This window comes from Nomascus leucogenys, unplaced genomic scaffold, assembly GCF_006542625.1.
Source record: "Nomascus leucogenys isolate Asia unplaced genomic scaffold, Asia_NLE_v1 001383F_39056_qpd_obj, whole genome shotgun sequence".
Taxonomy (NCBI): domain Eukaryota; kingdom Metazoa; phylum Chordata; class Mammalia; order Primates; family Hylobatidae; genus Nomascus; species Nomascus leucogenys.
Window position 1 is genome coordinate 19,074 of NW_022095944.1, and position 16,978 is coordinate 36,051.

General features: G+C 40.2%; 2 pseudogenes; both read right to left on the bottom strand.

Moving 5' to 3' along the window:
• Positions 1–282: 282 nt before the first annotated feature.
• On the bottom strand, positions 283–5,702 carry LOC115833769 (annotated as a pseudogene).
• A 1,553-nt stretch (positions 5,703–7,255) lies between these two features.
• LOC100596849 lies at positions 7,256–15,243 on the bottom strand (annotated as a pseudogene).
• Positions 15,244–16,978: the final 1,735 nt, after the last annotated feature.

The window sequence follows — 16,978 nt, forward strand, 5'->3', positions numbered from 1 at the left end:
CATGTTGGTCAGGCTACTCTCAGACTCCCAACCTCAGGTGATCCGCCAGCCTCGGCCTCCCAAAGTGCTGGGATTACAGGCATGAGCCACCACGCCCGGCCTCATAAATTGATCTTTAAACAAATCTTAATTGAGGTTCTCTAAAGGGAGCCTTTTAGGCAACATGCCCACTACGTGTACTGATGGCTAGGGTGGCTGGTGTCAGGCGAATCGATGTGGCTCCCCCAGCCCCTTCCTGGGAGCATCCTAGAAAGACAGCGTGGAAACGCCCGCCGCCTGGTGGTCCCCGTAGCTGCCATGGTGCCCAGCCCCGCCGCCTCACCCTGTCCTCGAACCCCGTGTCAAGCGCCCGCGGATTCTCACGTCCTCTTCTTCCAGGGCGGCGGGCGCTTCTACTGCACCTTGGCCTGGTGCTTCTTCTCGGCGTCCTCAGCCTCCGGTTTCTCCTCCTTGGCCACCTTGTAAGGCCACTTGGGTATCCGCAGGTGGCCATGACCTTGGTGCTGCCCTTCCGCGCCGGCCTCTGGGGCTGGAAGGTGGGCGCGGGCGCCTTGCTGAGGCGGACCCCAGGCACCATGCCCGACCTCAAGCTGCTCCGCCGCAGGCGCTCAGGGGCAGGAGGCTGGCCTTCCGCCGGGCGGGGTCGGCAGAGCCCCAGGACCCCGGCAGCAGGGCAGGTGGGAGGCCGGCTCTTGGGGAGCCCTCCCAGGAGCCCGCGGCCACTGGTCAGGGCCGCTTGTGCTGCTCTGTGCCCTCGGCTTCACCGGCCTCCTGCGCCTGCCTCCCCATCCCCCGCCGCGCCGCCAGAATTTCCTGAGCCACCAGGATTTCCTGCATCGCCAGCCGCCTCTTCCCCACGCACAGGGAGCACTCGGGGCACAAGGTCTGGCACGCGATGGCCACGGCGGGGCTGTTAGAGGCTGGTGGTCATCCTGACCATGTGGTCCAGGGCGCCCCGGTCCTCCGGGCCACGCACGGAGCGCAGCGTCAGCGCGGACAGCTCGCAGTCCCTGAGCCTCTGCAGGCTTGTGCCCTGGAGCGGAGGCAACTCAAGCTGGTAATTTTCCCCCAACCGCTCCTGGCAGGGGCCCTCCAGGAGCCTCTGCATGAGGCAGACGTGTAAGTGGCCACACCTCTGGCGACATCCCACGGCGGGGCCCTCGCGTGGACACCTGCCCCTGCTAGCTCAGGGCTCCGATGCGATGGGTTCGACCCTGCATGGCGGCTTTCCACCCTGGTGCATGCATCCTTCAAGGTCAAGACCCAGGACATAGTTCAACAAGTAGTTGGTGGTGATAGCGTGCCCTGACTGGGCCAGAACAGCCTCTTTAGTAAAACAGCGCAGGAAAGTCATGAAACAGATCCTCAGCTCCTTTCTTCATTTTCACTTTAATTGCGTGATGCCTCTATGTCCCTCTGATGACATCTTTCCTGGGGTCTGGGACTCTGCTGTTCTTCAATGCCTACTGTGAAAGGTTCCTGGCCATCATCAGCCATGAAAACCTCAAAGCCCTCCGTCCTCAACGTCGGATCCCTGGGCCAGTGGCATCAGCCTCACCAGGAAACCTGTTCTTCTGCTCATTCTTGGGCCCCACCCCAGGCCTATTCAAAGAAAGACTCCAGGGGCAGGGCCTGGCAGTCTGTGTTTCCACCAGATCTGTGTTAAAGCTCAAATGAACCAGTCCAGGTGATGCTGAGGCAGGAAGTGCAAGGCTGAGAGCCAGTGTCTAAGGCAACTGTGCCCATGGGGCCAGGGGCAGCTCATGCCTGTGCAGCTATGATTAGGGTTGCGTTCCCTTCCCTGCCCTGCCAGTTGACGTCAATTTGGGGCACTCAGCTAAGGCCACCACGGTATATCCACAAAGCTGTGGTAGCAGGAGACATTAAGGCCAGTCTAGCCATTGTGGTCAGTCTCCTGTGCCTTCTCAAAGCTCAGCGCCCGCAACACCAGAGTCTGCAGCAGCCCCACTGCTCCAGGACGCCCTCCTCCAGGACGCTCTCCACGCCCTGGACGCCGTGCTCCTCCTGGTCCTGGAAAGGGTAGAAGGAATCGTCCCAGGCGATGCTGCGGGTGTGGGGCAGACAGGAGAAGTCCTGGAACTCTTTGTAGTCAGCGCGGTCCTCCTAGACCTGTGTTCCTAGGAGTGGGGACAGCGGTGGCGGGGTCATGCAGCGCGCCCCGCCACCCTGCGGCTGGGTCCCAGCCAGCAGCACCACACAGGCGGCCGGAGGCGTGGGCGGGAGTGGGGGGGAGGCGTGGGTGGCTGGCGAAGGCTCTGGCCCGGAAAGCCTGGTGGGCGCCAAGGTCCCTGCTTCTTGCTTCTGTGTCCCCAGGGAAGCCCTAGCTCCGCCCCCAGCCCGGCGGAAACCTCACTTCTTTTACATTATTGTTTGTTTTTATTTTAATTTTTTAGGACATTGATAAAATCACTTTCTGATTTTTGAGATTAAAAATTAAATAATTTTCAACTTTACCCTTTATTAAATGTTTCACTATTTTAATGCTTTTATTTTTGTATACTTTAATTATTGTCATTTATATCTTCAATTATTATAGAAGAATTTTAGAAAAGTCTTTTCACATAATAAAGTCTAATTAATTAACTATTATTTATTCTCTCCTCTACCTCATATACGTACTTTAACCTTTTAGAACACTTTGTTTTGAGACTGTTGTTACTTATGTGACATTTTAACTATTATTCTTCACTCTTCTAGTGAATTTTTAATGTCATTCAAAGGGTACATCTTTCTATACTGAGAATTAAACATAGTTCTCAACAATATTCTCAAATATTAGGAATTTCACCTTCCAATGGCATGTTACGTATGTTCTCCTTCCCTTCTAATGCATATTCCCCGCCCCCCGCCCCCTGCTAATTTTGTATTTTAAGTAGAGACAACGTTTTACCATGTTGAACAGGCCAGTCTTGAACTCTTGACCTCAAGTGATCCAGCTGCCTAGGCCTCCCAAAGTGCTGGGATTGCAAAAACAGCAACTAAATGCTGGAATGATGACCGGGAACTTGTCTAGAGTCTCCAGTGATTATCCTCCTTATAACAAGGCAGAAAGCCTTCCTCAGAATTATCTAGACTGACATTACTCATTGTCCAGACCTGTTAACAGACTCCTGCAACCAGTGCTGTGAGTCTCAAATGTGCTCCTTCAGTAATGCAGTAGAAGGCCTGAGTTTCCACATGGTAGTATCCTTCAATGCCTGGAGACTTTAAGGCATAAGAACGTATTGACTCTATGAACTATATGTTTTGTAAAATGTCAGGTTATGTGAGGTGTTTGGACAAATTAAGTTTCAGGGTGATATCCACTATTGAGACAGAAAATTAGTCTAAAGAATTAAGACCTCAAAGTCCAGAATGAGAAAAAAATTGTTTTGCTTAGAGCCTCCTTATAATTGTCCTACTTGTTTTATAGATATAAGCACTAGAGGACAAGCTCTACCTGATATAGCTGGCCTAGACATATGCGGATTTAATTGTAGAAGAAAGAATTATACCTTTCAGGTAAAATGGCTACAAATAATAATTAGTTGCTGTTTTTGAGACAAGTTCTTACTCTGTCACTCAGGCTGGAGTGCAATGGCGCAATCAGAACTCACAGCAGTTTTATACTCCTGGACTCAAGCAATCCTCCCAACTCAGCCTCCTGAGAAGCTGGGACAACAGGTGCGCATCAACACTCAAGGCTAATTTTCTGTTTATTTTCTGGTAGAGATAAGGTCTTACTATGTTGCACAGGCTTATCTCAAACTCCTGGCCTCCAGTGATTTTTCTGCCTTGGCCTCCCACAGCACTGGGATTATATGTATGGCCCCTGTAACCAGCTTTAGATCAATTTTATTTAATACAGATAGCTTCCCAACTAAGAACATTTTATTAGAATTCTCTTAATTCAGCAAAGCGTTGTTATTACTGACCCAGTCTTCACTTATTTTCAGCTTAGATGCAAGAACAAAATTATCTTTCTGTTTTAATTTGTTTATTTTATATTTTCAAGGTGCACAATATGCCGTTTTGAGATACATGTGCATAAGGAAATGATTACTATAATGAAGAAAATTAACAAATCGATCATACCACTTAGCTGTGCTTCTTTTTTATGATAAGAACACCAAAAATCTAGTCTCTCAGAATATTTCCCAAAAACAATACAAGATTATCTAATATACCTACAGGTTGTACATCAGATTCATTTATTCTACATTATGGCACCTTTACCACTGTTACCCTTCATTTACCTATTTTCTTCCCATGAATGTAACCACCGTTTTTAATGTATTGAACTTTTCAAAATCGATTTCAAATATGAGTGGGACCATGAAGTATTTTTGTCTGTGCGTCTGTCTTATTTCACTTAGGAAACCTGCCATTTACATGTCTCCTAAATTTAGTACAGAAATAAAGTGCTAGTCAAGAATGTGTCTCACTTTTGTTAGATTAATTTTTTCCAAGTTATCCTCTTTATCAATTTTTACTTTTTGTACTATCGAAGAGTGACAATTCTTGTATTAAAAGAAACTATAACCAGGCTATTCATAAATAACTTCTTTGAGAGATAAAAATCTCAGGAAGTTCAAGATTTCTGTATTAATGATTGACAGTGTTCTTAGTGGTCTCTCTTAGACTTATTTCGATTGTAAGTAAGTCTTGGTGATATTCTAACATAAATTCTGACAGGTGAAGAGAATAAATAAATTAAGTATCTCTAGGAGAATCAACAGAATAAGATTATCTTGGTTAAATGGCTAAGAAAATATGGTAAATAGACACAAAAACTTTTTCATCTTCCAAAATCAGAGTCAAATACTAAGTGATGGTAAAGTAGCTAATTCTGTCTTCCTGCCAAAGTGAATGTGAGCTAAATTAGAAGAATGTCAGGAATAAATTTTTCCTTGAAATCTAACAACAAATAATGTAATTAAATTATGAGGCTTTGCATAGAGTTTTAGCATCAACAGAAAAGCTCACAAAACATAGGTGAAAATCAAAAAGGAGTGCTGGGTTGGAGCCCTGAGGTAAATAATTTTATCATCTCAGATCACTTGGAAAAAGGCAGCGAGTCCAAAAGAAGCTGGTGATAGGCTTTCTCTCTGCTAACTCCTAATGTTCTGCATGAAATATGTGGAGACAGAAGAGAGACAGTTTATTATAGTCTATGTGATATACAGTGAAGGAATAAGAGAATCTTTCTGATAATTATCTTCAAAATTTGGAGAATCATTCCTATCAAAATCGTTCATTTAAGGGACTAAAATATAAATAAGATGTTTCTTGCCACATAACCCTCAACTAGCCAGGCTCTAAAAAGGATGACACTGGACACCTCGACAGTGGTAAAAAGCAGGGTTTACTCACTCTTGAATCACTAACAACTGGTGCTAACCTTAGGCAGCAGCCTTATCTATTTGGTTGAGGTTCAGCTTTGTTTCATTGAACAAATCTCTTGGGTGAATTTCAGTTGTGCCAGTCATTTAATTTGTTTTCTGAATCAAATGATAAGAATAAATATGGTTTAGAGTGTAAACAGCATTCCCAGATACATTACCACTTAGTGTCCCATCTGCCTAATTTTGAACCTATAGGACAGGAATAAAAGCATTGTGAGAAACACCTGGTAATTTCTTCACAGCCAAATACTCTTGTCCCTCCTACTTTTCTTCTGGCTTTCCTGCTGCATGGGACATGGCAATAAATGGAAGTTTCCTGCACAAAGAGGTAAAATTCACTTGTTGAAGATGTCAGTCTTCTTCTTGACCAACTCCTATATTGGTACAAACATGTGAGAGAAATGCACCTTCTGAATCATTTCAAATTCGTGGTCTTTGTTAGAGCACATAAGCCGGTGCGCTAGGAGACGTAGCTATTACATTCTTTTATAGAATTTTCCATTCTGTATCACCTGGATTCTTATTTAAAATGTAAACAAAGTTTGTTCTTTGTACTGCATAAGGAGGTTTATACCACTTTATGCTTAGTAAGTAATTAAATTTATATGTCAGTTTAAATAAGGACAGCCTCCATTATTCTAAGTCTGTTCCTGTTCCCCATCATCTTATATAGGAAGCTTCCTCTTTCGATTATTTCTATTAAAAAACCTAAGACAATTGAAATCAACCCTGCAAAATTATGCTGCAATTATTTTAAACCCTAGCATAATAGTGTTATCTTTGATATGAATCTGAAAATCAATTTATTTCTTATCTTTTGATAGATATTCATTAGTATGTTCTATCCTATTTTGTTACTTATATTTTGGAAAAGTTTCTTAATGTTAGAATAATATTTATACATATTAACTCCTCTACTTATCCATTTACCATTCTTATTTACTGTGTGATCTATTCTAATAATTGCATTGAATAATTGTAATATATTAGCAAAGAAGACAAATACTGCCATTGCCCCCTTGGAATTTTCAATCTGCGAGTAATAAGTACAACAGTTTTCTGAATATTATAATCTGATATAATATATTCAGAGAAGATGTAATAGCAGAGCAACCCGGCACTGAAAAACTGTTGTATGAGCTGAAATGTGATTAATAACTAGGATGTTGAGAAACAATAAAGTCTGTGAGGTCAACTTAACTTGCTCAGACTTAAAAAGAAAATAAGCATGCTTTTTATTCTTTGTAAGATAAGATATCCACCACTTCATTATTCTACCCCAGGCTGGTTCAAATATACAACTAAGACAAATGATTTACAGTGTGTACAAACTGAAAACATACTCTCTGAAAAAGGAATCAGATTAAAAAAAGAACTTACATTGTATGATTTTATTTACCTGAATGCAAAAACATAAAAAGTAGATTAAGTGCTGTCAAGGAATAGGGGAGGGTGAATGGAGAATAAGTGTTAATGTGTATGGGGATTCTTCTGGAAGTGATAAAAGTGCACAGGCAGTAGAGAGCTCTGATGCCTGCACAAGTGTGATATACTAACAATCTCTGAATTAAATACATTAGAACATGACTTGCACGGTAAGTGAATTAGTCTCAAAAAAACTAGTACAAAAGAAATTATTGATGTTCTAGTAAAGATTCCACAATAATTTATTAATTAAAATAACTTAATTAACAAATGTACAGATTCAAGGTGGTTATCCCATTTATAACCATAAAGTAATTACATTCCATGAAGTTACAATGAGCTCACAGGCTCTCACACTTAGGGTCTTAGGACACTATTTGCCTCATATATGGGACGTCACAATAAATCATCATGAAACCAACTTTTCATGTACAACCAAAGCAAAAGAAAGGCCTCAGAGGGGAAGAGAAGGAGGAAGGAAGAAAACCATAGATAAGAGAACCTTTAGAAACATCAAAAAAACCTCACAGATCCATTATCATAATCCAGAAACACCCCAACCCGACCCAGAGGCCTTTGCACATACTGAATTAAAGGTGGAGAGTTGGTGGAGAGACTACAGTGGTTGCTCCTTTTTGAGAAATTTAAAAAAATGTTTCATCAGAATCAATAACGATATTGGCATCTGCAGTCCTGAAATCTCTACAGACTCCCAGAATCCAGTTGGAGGAGAGGGTCACATCCACCTCCCAGAAATGCCTGTGGGAGGTGAATGCTTGTGCTCCCCACACAGCAAAGCTCTCCACTCTCTGGGGATCCATGGGAGCACTGAGATGGTCATCTCCAAATATCACATATCTCACATCCTCAGAAAGGCTTATATAGCAAGGAATCATTTCTGTGCTCAGAGCATTATCCACTGACAAGGAAAAAATATTATATTAGTCAGTGCTATGAGGGACAGAGGCTCTGTGGCCCAATTATTCACTTCATTTGCTCTTCTTCCCAGAAAATACAAAAAAAAGGAAGCCAAGAGAGTTCAGCCCCATGCATCCATGAAGATGAAAAGTTATTACACCTCTACAGCACATACAATTATGTATTATTCCTTAAATAATAGAGAAAAAACGTGACCATCTCACTGGGCAAAGTAATGATTTAATGTCTGTCTCTGATATTTTGTTTCAGGACATATCTAAAATGTTTTCTTTCTTCAATAGAAAAATCTTCTTGTATTATTTGTCTTTAAGATCATCAACAGGTAGACATCAATTTGCTGTGATGTGAGAATTTATTGGAATGTAAGTAATGCCTCTTATAGTCTCACACATATAAAATTTGGTAGAAATTAACACATGTAAAATTTATAAGTTTCTGAAAAGAATACTCTGGCTTTACATTATCTGTTTAGCTCCTGATTCAATCTACTCTGGGTTCCTGCCCTCTGCTACTTAGACCTGCTCTCTAGAATGAGCCTAACAGGGTTAAGTCTCGTTCACAGATCCCCCACTTTTCACTTGTTACGAGATGTATCTGATGGCATTAGAATTGTCCTGATTATGGATATTTTAGTCATTTTCTTTGTTGATCAAAATGTTCTGATTTTGTGGTAACTTGTAGAATGCATGTAAATGCACATAGAATAGAAACAATTAAAAACCATTATGCCAAATCTAAGCCATCAAAATTGAATTAAATTGAATAAACACAAAATACTGATGCCACCATGAGAACTAGTGTCTTCATAACTACATGATCTGAATATTCTTTGTCCTCTTATTCTGCATATAAAGTGTGTATCTTTACATTTTCATCAAACTGTAAGTCAGGAAATTGAGTTTCGATCATTGTAATACTATGCAGGTAGAGAAGATGCACATGTCTTGGAAAAGTATGTATTACCTACATGTCAAAACTAATAAAACTTAAATGGGAAAAGCCTCAACCAAGGGACCCAATAAGGAAATAATTTGAGGCTGGACTGCCAAGCAGCTGGCTCTTACCTCTGAAGTTGTTGAGCATGTCTAGGACTCCAGTTATGCTCCATGAAGTGAGCTCTGTGTTCACTGGCTGGGGCTTTTGCATCTGTGCAAAATCAGTCCTGCAAAAAAATGGCCTCAGCTATTGTTCCAGGCCCAGAGTTAATCACACAGTCATACAAAGGTATCACATTTTCATAATAAGATGTTTCCTCAGAATTCTGCCCGTTTTGGTTAACTGGTTGTACATTTTATTCCACACTCTAGGGTCCATAAGGATGTTACTTTTTCTAAATTTTACTTCCATAAAAACCCAATTTCCCCAGATATATTATTCTCAGACATTATACAACTTCTAAAATCATTAAAAGTCATTGCCTCCCTCTGCCCATCACACCCCCTGAGGGTAGGCAGAAATCTTGGGAATATTTCAGAGAGCAGAAATCTCAGACAAAAAGCTTTGGGACCTCAGGCTGCAGTTGTCACGAATGCTAGTCAGTGTCTGACAGAGAATGTTCACTGAGACAAAAGGCTTTAATCTTTTGTGCAAATCAAAGGAGTCTAACTCCAGCCTGAGAACCCTGCTGCTGAGGGTCCCGAGGTAACCATTTTCCTGAGGTCCTTCCTAGAACTGGGTGTACGGTGATGGAGCAGGCCCGGGTCACTGAGGCTTTTAGGACCAAAACATCCCTCCTCAGCCCATCCTTAGGGAATCTCTCTCCTCCTTCTGTCTTTTTTTTGTTTTTTAACCTCTGACCCCTCTAGAGTAGAAGACTCCTCTATGATTCCTCAGAGTAATTTTGTATTAAGATCTGTGGGGTATGGCTGGTCAGGATGGATGAAATGGGAGAACAAACTTCCTAATGGCAAATTGTTTTTATGTATATTTTAATTCATACAAATTTTAAGATGAAAACTTTCCAGACCAAAGAGAAGAAGACCTCAGGCCCTCTTTTGAAACAAAATTGGAAATAGCCCCTGACAACGATGTTAGTACTCAAATGTATACATCCCCTTCATTCACAAGAGAACAAACTTTTCCCAAATAGCCTTGTTTTTAGTGTAAACTCACCTTGCTGATACATTTCCCACATCCGGCAAAAAAACAAAAGATAATGTTAATTATGAGAGATTTTTCCTTCTGCATCTTTTCTCATACTCTTGTTTCTTTGTTTTAGTGTTTTAATAATGTATATCTTTTTTATTTCCTGCTAAGGAATCATTCAAGACTACATTAATAACAGAACCTCAACTAAACAATAAAAAGCTTCATCAGTGGGCATTAAGAAGAAAGGAGCTCAGCAAGAGATGGTGGAGTAAAGCAAAGATATCTAGGTTTCCAGTGTCATTAATTTCCTAATCTTATTTCCAAGGAAAGCTCTGACCCCATATGACAACTATTAAAACAAAACAGAGAACCATATGAGAAACAGTACATGGACACTGATGAGCAGCTTTGAGAAATCTTGCCCAGGCAAGGGGAAACCCCTCAATGTCTTCAGCAAATCACTGCTCTCTGGGAGATCAGAGTGAGGAGGAACTAGGGCATGTAAATGGAATATTACTAACCTTCCCCTGGCCTAGAGTTCTAATGATTTTGGATGATCTCTCTGTGTGGATAGTACTCCAAATTATATTGAAGAGAACTTTGTTATATGTTATCAGCTAAAATGGCAAAAATTTCCCAAAGATTATCAAAGTATGCCAGTAATAAGTGAATGGAGAAATGTAATGGTGGAAGTCAGACAGCATGTGTCACTTAGCTTAGAGCAGTGACATATGCAGGTGATATTTGCATGTCCTGGCAGCACTGTCCAGCAAAGGCTTCCTGTCTCTGAGGATGGACCCTCCCTCTTCACCTGGAGCAGCTCCAAGTCAGGCATGCAGCATGTCTCCCACAGCTCTCCGTACATGTCTTTCATCCCTTCTAAATGTTGGGTCATTCTCACTTGACTGTCTTGTAGTTGTTGGAAAAGCTCTTTTGCTTCTCTTTCCAGTGCCTGCAATTGCAGTTGCTCCTCCTCTTCGAGAAATATATGCATCTTTTGATATTGAATACTGATTATCCTCTTCCTTAATAACACATAGTGCTGCAGAGACGTTTGGTTAAAAGGATTACATGTTCTCACTCTCAATAGAAAACTTCAAATAATTATATGCTGGGTGTAATCAAGCAACTTAGAAACTTTCTGCCTCACTCTTGCAAGGAGTCTTGAACATTTGCTATCTTCTTCTGTCCATCTTTTTCAATGTTCATATTCTCTCTCCCTTTTTAAATCAAACCTTTATAAAGACTCCTGGTTTCTGTCACTGTGACGCTTCTACACATTTGTTACTGAGTCAATTATTCCTCTATTAATCTCTCTTTTAGGATTTTTCCATGTCTGATTCACCTACATGTTAAAAAAGGTTTAGCCATACACCATATTATGCAGTTTTTTTTTACTTGTACCACATTTTTACTCTATATACTATTCTATTTCTTTCACCTTCCTCACACCCAATCTTAGTGAAATGTTGTCTCATCTGCAGTGTCTGAAAAGGTTTATACCAACCTTCAAATTTGAACTAGAATACACATCATTCTGTTTATCCAATATACTAGAATTAATTTGGCTAGCTTGTGTGGGCTTCTCTGTTTGCAACTCCTATTATATCAATTGAAATCACTACATTTTCTTGGGAAGAAATCACTATCTTTCAATGGTAGTTTGAATTTAGCTAAAAATTAAAAGCTAACATTGTGTTTATTTGCATAAAAACAAAGAAAGCATTTTCATTCTTACCTCTAACGAATGAAATTTGCTAGTTTCCTGATTTAGATTGTTTCGTGTCTCTTGATTGATTTTCCATAAATAGTTCATTTCCTTTATAAGTTTCTCCTGCAAAAGAAGCAAGAAGCTACACCCATTAATGGGTGCAGGAAATCAACATGGCACATGGATACATATGTAACAAACATGCACATTGTGCACATGTACCCTAAAACCTAAGGCATAATAAAAAAAAAAAAGCAAGAAGCTTAGCAATAATGAAGACAGTATAGTAGATTTCATCCCCTTATCAATAAAAAAAAAGACTGTAATTGAAAGAAACATAAATTAAGTTAGAGTGGAGTGGTCAGATTTTTCCAAATTAAACACATTTGGTTCTAATAATTTAGATGTGAAAAGTGATAGAAACATAATAGAGAGTTTTAAGGGACCCTTCAGATAATATCATCAATTTTCTGAGAAACTGGCTTTTATATAACCTGACTTTGGAAAGTGTTCTTGGTGCTGGCCGCCTGCTCCACAGCTCCATTCTATATGTTTGAACAATGTTTCTAAGTAAATCTCCTTTAGGGAAGTCTCAACGCAGCTATGATTAGAGTGCCAAATTAGTCAGCAACATTGAAAGGACACATTTATGTGTCATGATTGACATGGAATTATCACCACCTCCACCATCTGCATTCTCATCACCATCATTATCATAGGCCCTCATCATTCTTATTTGGGATTCTACATAATTCAAACTGCCTTAGAGGCATCACGTACCCTGCATTCCTCAGCAGCCCATCCTATTGGGCTGTGGCTGTGAGCCATGTGCTCTGGTGACTCAGAGCAGGGCCCACAGAGCAATCTATTGTAAGCCTCACAGAAGAGTTCCTTAGTCTCCTCATGGAGCACACCGATATTGTCTGAGCTGTTGATGTTCTGAGGTCTGGTCTGTCTGGCTAGGGAAGCCAGCTTTTTGAGTGCCACACTGGTGTTGAAGTTGGGCTTCTCTGAGATTTTTCTGCACGAAGGGCAGTGAATTGGTGCTGTGCCTTCTTCTGAGCAGAGGCAGAGGCAGGGCCTGCAAAAGCTGTGCCCACAGTCAATGGTGACCGGGTCTATCAGGTATTTCATGCAAATGCAGCAAATGAGCTCATTCTGGAAGACTCGCAGGGCATCTGAATCCGTGTTTCTGAAAATTAAAAAAAAAAAAGTGAGAATTTCTTTCTCTTATTTTTATTTGCCCCGATGAAAAGGAAAAAAAGGCTGGCGGACAATTTTCCTTGTCTACTTGAGCTCTGTCCAATATGTCTAATAATTTAGCTCCAGTACAAACTGAGACATAGTAAATTCCAACATGCTGAATTTATAAAGTTTTCCCTCAATAGTCATCGGAGATTCAGTCCGGGACTCCCTGAGATACCAAGATCCTAAGATGTTCAAGTCTCTTATTAATAAATGTGTGGGATTTGTATGTAACCTAAACCTATCCTCCTGAATACTTTATGTCTAGATTACTTTGAAGGCCTAATACAATGTAAATGCTATATAAATACTTGTCATGCCATACTGTTTAGGAACAGCAAGAAGATTAAAAATATGTACATGTTTGGCAGGGCGCGGTCACTCATGCCTGTAATCCCAGCACTTTGGGAGGCCGAGGTGGGCGGATCACGATGTCAGGAGATCGAGACCATCCTGGCTAACATGGTGAAACCCCGTTTCTACTAAAAATACAAAAAATTAGCAGGGTGTGGTGGCACCTGCCTGTAGTCCCAGCTATTCGGGAGGCTGAGGCAGGAGAATAGCTTGAACCAGGAGGCAGAGGTTGCAGTGAGACGAGATGGCACCACTGCACTCCAGCATGGGTAATAGAGTGAGACTCTGTCTCAAAAAAAAAAAAAAAAAAAAAAAAAAAAGAAAGTGCATGATCAGTACAGCAGCTTTTTTCTCCCTGTAAATATTTTTTATCTGAGATTAGTTGAATTCACGGGTATGAAACTTATGGATATGAACAACCGTGATGCAAATGAGAAAATGAGACAACAGGCATTTTTGTTAAACAAGCTGTGCTCTCAATCATTCCCAGTTACTTAGACAAGCTTAAAGCCTGGGCGGAGGGTAAAAGCTGGGATGATTTCTGAGTCACTTATATAAGCTAATTAATGAAGAAGCACATTCTGAATGTCATCCTGTCTCTGTCATTCTATCTCTCTCAATGATTCCATGATGATAATATATGAAAGACACTCAGTATCTATGGTATTATTCTATACTCCCTGCCTCCAAACTCACCTAAGAAGTATGCTCAGACAATTATAAATAAAGTAGCTTTTATCTAAGATTGATTAATCAGAGTGGATTGTCAACTCCTAAAATTATCAATCATTAAATTTGTCCTTTTAACTTTAATATCAAAACTCTTCCTTCAATACATTAAATGTAAATAATACCTATTATTTTTAATTAGGAAAGTTTTTTCCCATAGTCAATTCAGATGATTAGAGAGAACACTTTCACATTCGAAATAGCCAATATTTCACCTATAATAATTAACAAGAATTAATCAACAATTAATTATCTTCTAAAATAACAAAAAAATGAAGATATGTATTAGGTTTTCCACTCTACGCTAGAAAATCCAGAAATGCAGTTAACGGAAGCGTGGCTGCCAATTCACCTTTCCCCTTAGTGACTTGGAAGTTGCAGCTTCTTGGGAGCCCTTGCCACTTGGTTAGATCTATTGATCTATTTTTCTTTCTTTCTTCTTTTTTTTTTTTTTTTTTTTTTTGTTGTTGTTGTTGAGATGCAGTCTCACTCTGTCACCCAGGCTGGAGTGCAGTGGTGCGATCTCAGCTTACTGCAACCTCCACCTCCCAGGTTCAAGCAATTCTCCTGCTGCAGCCTCCTGAGTAGCTGGTATTACAGGCGCCCACGACCATGCCAGGATAATTTTTTTGTAATTTTAGCAGAGACCGGGTTTCACCATGTTGGCCAGGCTGGTGTCTAACTCTAGACCTCAATCGATCTGCCTGCCTTGGCTTCTCAAAGTGCTAGGCTGCAAACATGAGCCATCATGCCCGGCGATTAAATCTATTTTCAACAGCTTTCAAATCTAGTCTGCAAACTGCAAATTTTGAAGAGGCAGCAAATAAGACCTTTGCAACAAGAATTTTCAAAATAATTCAACATTTTTAACATTCACTTTGGCGTACATTATAACCACTACTACATGCCGACATTCTAGTGAACATTTTAGGTATTTATGGGTTCTATCATTGCATGAAACTATGGAAATATATCTTTTCACACTTAAGAAAAAATCTAACAATACAGAAAACAGTCACACAAAAAGAATCAAATAGCAAGGGAACACAAACCATATCTTACAAACTGAAGATACTTTATATTGATTTTCCGTAAAATCACTAAGACAGTTATTTGTTTGCTTAGAAAAGACCCAAGCATGCTGCCAGGTAAATTTAAGTATTTTTAAGAGTAAAAGTGAGCATGATGGTTTTGCTGCACATTTTATACTCACAAGGCTACTATGAATGGTCTCAGTCTAGAAGCTCTGTAGACATCCAGATTAGAAGTAACTCCTGGTGCTCCAAAGCCCAGCAGCCACAAATCCAGTGGGTCCTCACTGAAGGAGAGAAATCTCTGGACAAGCATCCTTTGAAAGTGTATGGGCCCTCGAAAGACCACACCCACTTCCTGAGGTGGATTAGATTGCATAGAAACCGGTAAATTGGCTGATTAGGTTTATGAAGTATTGAAATCCACACTTGGGGGCTCAAAGCTCAACAGACAAGTTTGGAATGAGATGCAAGAAAGTTGACTTAACACAGGGTATTCAAAGAAATATTTTAAGTATAACAATTATTTCACTAAATATTATCACAAGCTAATTTTGTTTTGTTTTGTTTTTGTTTTAGTTTGTTTGAGATGGTATCTCACTCTGTCACAAAGGCCGGAGTGCAATGGCTTGGTCTCAGCTCACTGCAACCTCTGCCTCTCGAGTTCAAGAGATTCTCCTGCCTCAGCCTCCCAAGTAGCTGGGATTACAGTCACCCACCATTATGCTCAACTAATTTTTGTAGTTTTAGTAGAGACGGGGTTTCACCCTGTTGCTCAGGCTGGTCTCAAACTCCTGATCTCAGGTAATCTGCCTACCTTGGCCTCCCAAGGTGCTGGGATTACAAGTGTGAGCCACTGCACGGAGCCACATGCTAACTTTAAAATTTTGTTTCTCACTCCGTTTTAAAATTATAATTGCTTAAATGCCTAGCTGTAATTTATCTGAATATGTTCAAAGATAAACCATTAACTGGGATTACCAACACATCTGTGCTATGTAACTCTCTTGTTTAAAAAAGTATAACAAGGAACTTAATTGTGTTTCACTGAATTGTATATATAATGGTTGATATAATTAGCTGTTTTTCTTATTTTTACTATTTTATGACTATTTCCTAATGATGGATTTATATGAAAATAAAGTCTTTTATTTATCCACCTTTTTGAATAATTTCAAAACTGAAACTTTACATATATATGTACATAACTATCTATAACAATGTTATGTATTCATATTTTTAAAATTATGTAATAATTAATTTACACAATAATAATTATTATTATTACTTTTTTTTTTGACATGCTGTCTCCCTCTGTCAACCAGTCTGGAGTGCAATGGCAGGATCTCGGCTGACTGCAACCTCTGCCTCCCAGGTTCAAGTGATTCTCCTGCCTCAGCCTCCCGAGTAGCTGGGATTACAGGTGTCTCCCACCGTGACCTGCTAATTTTGGTATTTTTAGTAGACATAAGGTTTCACCAAGTTGGCCTGGCTGGTCTCGTACTCCTGACCTCAGGTGATCCGCCCCATCTCGGCCTCCCCAAAGTGCTGGGATTACAGGCATGAGCCATGGCACCTGGCTGTTATTTACACATAATTATGTCCATATTATCTTTAATAGTGCATGAAAGTTATTTGTAACACGGTTGCCATACTAACAGATTTTGTTGTCTTTTACCATGATTTAATAAATCACCAATGTTTATACATAGTTGTATTCATAAATTATCTAATGTTTGGGGATTTAGGTCATTATCTATAAACTTAAAATTAACAAACCTTGCTAGAAGTTGAAAAAGTAGAAATCTATATAAAAGCCACCATTTACATATTAAGAGACATTTAAAAAATTATAAAATTCATAAAACCCAGCATATCCTAGAAAAAGATGAAGTGGCTGTCTTTTTAATCAGTCCATGGCATTGCAAATTAGTATGTTTTCTGAAGTGTCATTTGATCAGCATTATGCTTCAAAAATATATCCAATAAAGTTAAGAAAAGGTAATCATAGATATATATATGCAGACTTTTCCACAAATGTTGTTCTTTTG